Source organism: Crocuta crocuta, unplaced genomic scaffold (assembly GCF_008692635.1).
Source record: "Crocuta crocuta isolate KB4526 unplaced genomic scaffold, BGI_CrCroc_1.0 scaffold2225, whole genome shotgun sequence".
NCBI lineage: Eukaryota > Metazoa > Chordata > Mammalia > Carnivora > Hyaenidae > Crocuta > Crocuta crocuta.
In genome coordinates this window covers 305-7,516 of record NW_027529696.1, presented here as the reverse complement: position 1 = coordinate 7,516, position 7,212 = coordinate 305, and the positions used below count along the sequence as shown (strand labels likewise).

The 7,212-nt window shown below is 48.8% G+C and overlaps 1 long non-coding RNA gene across 1 annotated transcript; it reads left to right on the top strand.

Annotated features, from left to right (window-relative positions):
* The first annotated feature begins 6 nt into the window (after positions 1-6).
* On the top strand, positions 7-2,173 carry LOC144230732 (uncharacterized). Its single transcript, XR_013334854.1, has 2 exons — positions 7-169; positions 1,718-2,173. It is a non-coding gene; the product is annotated as an uncharacterized LOC144230732 (long non-coding RNA).
* Positions 2,174-7,212: the final 5,039 nt, after the last annotated feature.

The window sequence follows — 7,212 nt, the reverse complement described above, 5'->3', positions numbered from 1 at the left end:
AGCGCCCGTCGGGGCGGCGGGACATCCTGGGCGGGAGCGTGCCAGGGCCATGCCTGCGCCCCAGGCAGCCGATTTGTGACTGGCTTTTAGACGTTCCCGCGACGTGTCCCCCTCGCCTTTCTCCTAGTGCCCGCATTGCAAACATCTCTTTATCCGTGGGCTCGCTCAGGTGGGTTTGGAGAGAAGCCGTGAGTCCCGGGGTGCAGTGACGTTTCCGTGTGGAAGGGCGGATGGAGGGACAGCGGGACGGTCAGGCCCTGGTGGACGCAGGGGAGAGTTCGGCGCATAGGAGGATGGCTTCCAGCTGCGAGGCTGAGCGCGGTCAGGGCGGGTCCACGCTGCGGCCACCTGGATCCTGGATGGCCTCCAGCGAGCATTCGGTGCCTAGGCGGGAGATGTGGACGCTTTCTAGGAAGGAGCCCTCGGGGGCAATAACCTTTCTTGAGTGTTTCCTCTGTGCCCCGCACGCTGCCGTTCGCTCCCATGCAGCTGGGTCCCACACAGGCAATTTTGTGAAATCGGTGCTATGATTATTTTCATGTTACAGCCGGAAGCACTGGGTTTCAGGGTCACAAAGGGAGCAGATTATCACACCTGGGTGGTCTGTCACGAAAGCCCAGGTTACCATCAAGATCAAGAGTGATAGGGTCACAGTGTATATTTGGGAATTCTAGGTAGGAAGATCATGAGTATTCTTTGTCCTACTCCAGGGAAAGGAACAGGTACGTAAGGCATCTTGGCAAATGCAGAGAGAGGACCCATAGCATAGGGTGGGTGCTGCTGTGGAGAGACGTCTGTGACTACGTGGGTGGCCTCAGACATTGCACTAAGAAGATTTGGCTGTTTTTAGACAGGAGCGTTGCAGAAATCTGTTCATTCTAACCTTGCCACCATTTCCCTCTGGCATTTACGGGGTGACATGGGACAAGGTATTCGGTCCTCTTAAATCTACATCCTCAGTCCCCTCATCTGTATTTAGGGCATAATACTAGTCCCACCTCCTAGCTGAGGGCCACATGACCTAATATATGCAGGAGGCCAAGAACAGCACCTGGACTTGGCACTGTGAACGTGATCGGTGTCCTTCGTCATTAATGCAGCGCTGATGGCTGACGGCCTGCCCTGTCGCAGTGTATTTTGCTCACGAGAAAGCCACCTGGCATGCCCTAGCAGAATGACGGTCATGGCGGTGCGGGCTGAAGTCCACACACCTTGAGTGGAGAAGAATAAAGGGTTGCGCATTTGCAGCCTTTGGGGGTGTGGCTCTAGCTAAGATGCCCGTGATTGGAGGCGACCAAGCGTTTCTCAGAGCTGTATGGACTTTCAGGGTGTTCACCAGTGTGAACATATTGCTCCCCATTTCTTTTGTGGCCTGTATATATTCAGAAACACAGGACCCGTGTTAGACTGGGAGAAGGGTTACAGGCCACCAGAGATATAGGGGTTCATTTAAGAGACGGGGTTCTTAGCCTTGTGCCAATGGAATTTCAAAGCCCAGCTGTCCAATAGTACTTCTGCTATTTTGTCTACGGAGCACTGGAAATGTGGCTAAGATGAATGAGAAACTGATTTTTTTTAAGATTATTTTTTTAAACTGAATCTGCCACATGGGGACTTATGACCACCATAGCGGGGAGCACAATTCTAAAGGGCCTGTGGATGTTCTAGAACATTTTGTAAAATTTTCAATCGGATGTGTATGTGTGTCTTTTTCTAGGAAGCGAGTCCATGGCGTTTATCAACTTCTCAAAACTACCAAAAAGATTAGGATCTGCAGCTTTGTCGTTCTGGCAGAACATAAGCAAGTTAGGGGAGGTAAATACGGCCTCTGGGCACTGCTGCTGTTCCTTCTTTCTCATTTTGTCGTGTCCTCAGCTGTGGGCGGCTCCTCACAGATAAGTCACACACTGGAGCTCTAAACGACCCCAGACTGCTGCTACTCGTTGGAACCGTCTGACCCGGAGATTCCCCACTAAGCTGCGGAGTACATCACCGAGACATGAAACCATTTCCTCTCTCATTGTCCCTTCTTCTCTGGAAATTTCCTTGTCCTAGTCCCCATGTGGGTGGTGGCCCCCATACCTCTGTCTCTGGAAGGTCTCTTGCTGGAAGGGATTTCCCCTCTCATAGAACCCTGTCCTTGTGACGCCCAAATAAAGCTTGTGTGCTAGTCCCTGTCATTGTCCTGTGTCTTCCTTGATCACCCCCCACCCCCAATCCCTCTGCCCACCAAGTGTCCTTAGAAGAAAGTGGCAGGANCAGGAGCTGGAGGGAGGCAAGAAAGGGGTCATGAACCAACGAATGCAGGTGGCCTCTGGAAACTGAGGAAGAGAAGGAAACGGATTCTTGCATGAAGCCTCCGGGAGGAATACAGCCCATTAACAACTTGAGTTTAGATTTCTGAACTCCAGAAGCCTAGAGCAAAAAAATATATATTTTTTTGTTTTACGCCACTAAGTTTGTGATCTTTGTTAACAGCAGCAATGGGAAAGTAACATAACTTGTATATACACATATCTATAAATATTTCTCCATTGATCCATTTGTGTCTGTTAGAATAAATATGACTTTATACCAGTGTCTCTGGCTCGAATCCATTACCACATGGGTCATTCTAGCCTTTTCCTCTTGCTTAACTATACCTTTCCTCACCAGCAGCAGCTCCCGCCATCCAGCATCCGTAGACTATACGTGTACGGCCGTGTCTGAAATGTTCATCTATACCCCCATGAGAATTTACCACCTTGAGTACAGCGCTTTGTCTTTAGCCAGTCTGCCAACTTTTATTTTTTATCCATCCCCCAACTTTTACATTTTGAGACATTTTAAACCTCGGGAGAATTTGCTCTCTGCTTGGCAAGCTTCGTGCTGTGGGTGCTGTCCCTCTCCCTCTCCCACTCGTTCCCTCTGGATTTCGGTCCCCTGCCCCTGTGGCGCTCTCCAGGAGATGCACTGCAGGGATTTAGACCTGCTTAACCCGCACCCCTAACTGGTTGCCTCACTCCTCCACCCCAGCCCGTGGCTTTCCCAGTTCTGCCTGACTCCACTCCTGGTGGCTTTGTGGGGCTCCTGTCACATCCCTCCTCCAGGCTCTCCCAGGAAATTATCCCCAGGGACACACACCTGTATAATTGTATGCAATGGTCCTGGAGAGAAAAGGCTACATGTGGAAACACTTGGAAAGGAAGGGGAGAGTATCAGGACACGAAACATGAACAGGACAGAGATTCAAGACAGGTTGGAAATCCTAGAGCAGAGTGGCACCCGGCCCCAAATTCTACCTGAAGCTCTGGGAGGGGGACATCCTGTCAGTACCCCACCCCCAACAGGAGGAGGCAAGAGGAGGCCTGAAATGCCAGCCTGGCACTTTGGAGAGGCGCTGAGATCATTTCCTTGGGTGTCCCATGGCTCGTTCGTAACATGAACGAGTTCCCGTTGCGGGCCTCACAAAGACCCCATAGAGATGCCAAGGAGAGCCTTGGTCAACAAGAAGAGGCCTGGGACAGGGAAGGGGGTGGCCCAAGATGGACAAGCCTCCTTGTTGGGAGCCACATCAGCAAGCACAGACACCAGAATCAGATGCTGGTATGTGCTCACAACCAGCCAGGCTCAGCAATCCAGCAGCCAACATTGAAACACCAAGGAAGATGCGAGAGCAAAGGGAACGGTTCCGTCCTTTTTCCGCAATCACCTTGTGTAAGCATCTGTATCTTGGGGAGAGAGAAGAGGATGAGTAAGAGGGAGAGGACGGGGGGGAAGAGAAGGGGGAAACGAAGAGGAAGAGCAAGGTGGAGAGTAGGAGAGGCAGAGGAGTAAAAACGTCTTCTTGAAGACTTCAGTGCTGATGGACATTGTGCATCACGCATACCAGGATATAACATGGTGTAGCGTTTCCCAGACATACTGGTCAAGGGAGTACTTTGCTTCCAGAATGGTTACTCATATCTCCTAGATCCAGTACTCCCTGAAAGAGTTTGGGAAATCTGGCTCTAGAAAGAGGCGAGCAGAATATCTGGGCCTAGGGCACAGATGGGAGGTGACAGAGGTCCCTAGCAGATAGGCAGTGAGACATGAAAGATACCTTCCCCATCTCAAGTTTGCTTTGAGTGCTCCTGGGCTGGTCATGGTCGGAATCCCTTCTTGGGTTTTGTCTCTGAGGGTAGTGCCCCATTTAAGCAAGGTTCTTTCCAATTTCCCTTAGCCTGTCTTACTGTAAGCAGGGATTGTACTGGATCTCTTTGGAAGGGAGCAACTCTTTTCAAGTTCATCCAGAGGGCAAGCACCTGGGGTCCTCTGAGCCACTCGGACTCCCCAGTCACTTACACGAGGCTCCAAAACTGCAGCCTGAAGTTACGATAGCTCTTAGGCACTTTGCCAGTAGTCAATAACTGGTGGTAGTGGAGACGGAAAAACAGCAACGAACAATGCAGTTGGACATTGTACTGTGAAACCTAAGCTGAACCGTGACAAAGATGCATCTCGGGGCTCCCATCAAAGCTGAAGAGAGCCGCTGTGGCCACCTGTGACTGTGCTGGTGATCAAATGGAGTCACCACCGAGCACAGCATTTCTGAGACACTGGGGGGTTGGGGGGGGCAAGAAGCACACAGTGTGAGGATGCCAGGCCAGGTGTGGTAGTGGATGATCAGAGGAGGAGCAGCCTAAGGGGCGGCCCATTAACACGGACAGGTTCATCACAGGGACACAAATGCAGTTCCAGCTGCCACAGGAGATCGGGACAGGAGGTTCCTTGCACTCTGCACGCTGAGGAACCCCTCACACAGGACAGCAGATGTTACAACCTGGGCCCCTCTAGACTGGACGACAAGAACAGAGCTGCTGACGTCCACAGCCCAAGCAAGATCCTTATGAGTTCCCAGGGAGAGATGGGTGCCCACGTGCCCGGCGGCGCATGTCTGTAGGCAGAGCAGAGTACAAAAGTCTGTCTCTCTTTTCCCCTGGGAGAAGATTTTCATGTCTACAAAGCAAATGTTCCTTAGACAGCTGGAAACGTAACCACAAAAATTTTCAGGGATGGGGGCTCCTAAAACCAGATTTCAATTAGAAATGCTCATTGGTTAAACAGTTAATGCAGGATCAGCTTTAGAGAAGAGACGTAATCACAGTTTGTTGAAAACTTTACACAAACAGTGGATAGAATATTGATATATTTAGGGAGCAGACAATGTCAAAAAATTATGACACTGACACATAGCTTGATTCTCGCCTTTCAAAACCAGGTCTCACATCTACAGCCATGAGGCTACTTACTGCAATCGCCCAAGATTCTCTGCCTGAGGGCTTCTTCTTATCCTTGGAGCATGCTGGACAGGTCACAAGGCCACTGGGAGTGTCAGAGATTTACTGCTTTTGCAAATAGCTAGCCCTTNCACCTGGATGGTTCAGTCGGTTAAGCGTCCGACTCTTGATTTTGGCTCAGGTCATGATCTCAGTTGGTGAGATCAAGCCCCTCATCAGGCAGTATGGAGCCTCCTTGGGATTCTCTCTTTCTCTCTCTCTCTCCCACTCCCTCCCTCCCTCCCTCTCTCTCTCTCTCCATCAAATAAATAAAATAAACTTAGAAAAATAATGGTTGGGTATGTGGCAGCTACATACTCTAGGTTCCTCGTCCCATACTTGGGATGGATATGAAATGTATTCTATCTACCCAGTCTCCCATAGTCCCTCCACCAAATCAGCTCCACTCTCCAAAGTCGTCACGTGCTAGATCACCCCCCCCTTAATTGGCTGCCTTCCTTGCAAGTCTCACTTCATGACACCACTGCCAGTGCTACCTGGTACTTCCTTTCAAGTAAGCTATTTGTACTGATGGTTTGTCTCGGGGTCTGCTTCCTGGAAATCCAGACTTGGGCACCTTGTATATTAAAAATGCATGAAATTCAATAACACTAATTCAAAAACACATATGTACCCAATGGTTATTGCATCATTATCAACAGTAGCCAAGATATGGAAGAAAGCCGAGTGTCCATCAATAGAAGGATGGATAAAGATGTGACACACACACTCACGCGCACGCACGCACACACACGCAGAATGGAATATTACTCATCTATAAAAAAAATAAGGACATCTCGCAATTTACAACCACATGGATGGACTTAGATGGTATCATGCCAAGTGAAAGAAGTCAGACAGAGAAAGACAGATGCCATATGAGTGAACTTATATGTGGAATCTAAAGAAAAAATGAACAAACAGAAACACATTCATAAATACAAAGAACACACCGGTGGTTACCACAGAGGAGGTAGGGGAGAGATGGGCAAAATAGGTGAAGGGAATTAAGAGGTATAAACTGCCAGTTATAAAGTAAAAAAGTCATGGGCATGAAAAGTGCACCATATGGAATATAGTAATATTGTAGTAACTACATGGTAAGAGATAATAGTTACACTTATCATGGTGGGCACTGGGTAATGTATGTAATTATTGGATACTGTGCTGTATACCTGAAACTAACCTAATATTGTATGTCAGCTATACTCACATTTTAAAGAAATGTGTTTATTTCACACTGAAACTCATATGTTTGGTTGGAAGTAAAGTTCTACACTCAAAGTTATTTATTAACCAATATTTGAAAGACACACTCTACACCATTCTTTTTCTCTTGGTCATGTCTGCTTGCCTCATTATCTCCCCTTTTCTTTTTCCCATCAATGAAGTTTATCAGGAACACAGAAATGTATAGAACATATAGGGAATAGTATAACAAGTGACTGTGTGAACAACTCTCAGCAAGGGAAATACAACTTCCATCACAGTGAATCTATCAGTCCCTGAGGTAAGCACTAATCTGAATTTGGGATTTGCCATTCCCATGTCTCTGTGACTGTTACATAGAGCAAGCAGGGGCCAAGCCACAAAGATTTGGTTTCCTGACCCCACCCCCACCCCCAATGCCCCAGCCAAATCGTCTCTGCTGGACTCCTTCTTCTCTGTTTCTCATCATCAACTGCAGGATCAGCCTCATGATTTTTTTGATCACTATCAGGTAATAGAATGTGTTTGGTGAGCTTAGTATTCCCCACGGTCAGTGGGTCAGAGTCCGATCCAAGGTGATAAGAACCACAGCTCTGATCGATTTCCCAATGCTGTGCCTCCCCGCCCTCCAGGCTCACACCTGGACCGGGCTAGAGCCCTTAGCAGGAAGGGGGACAAAGTGTGGCTTGCTCATCCCACCCACACG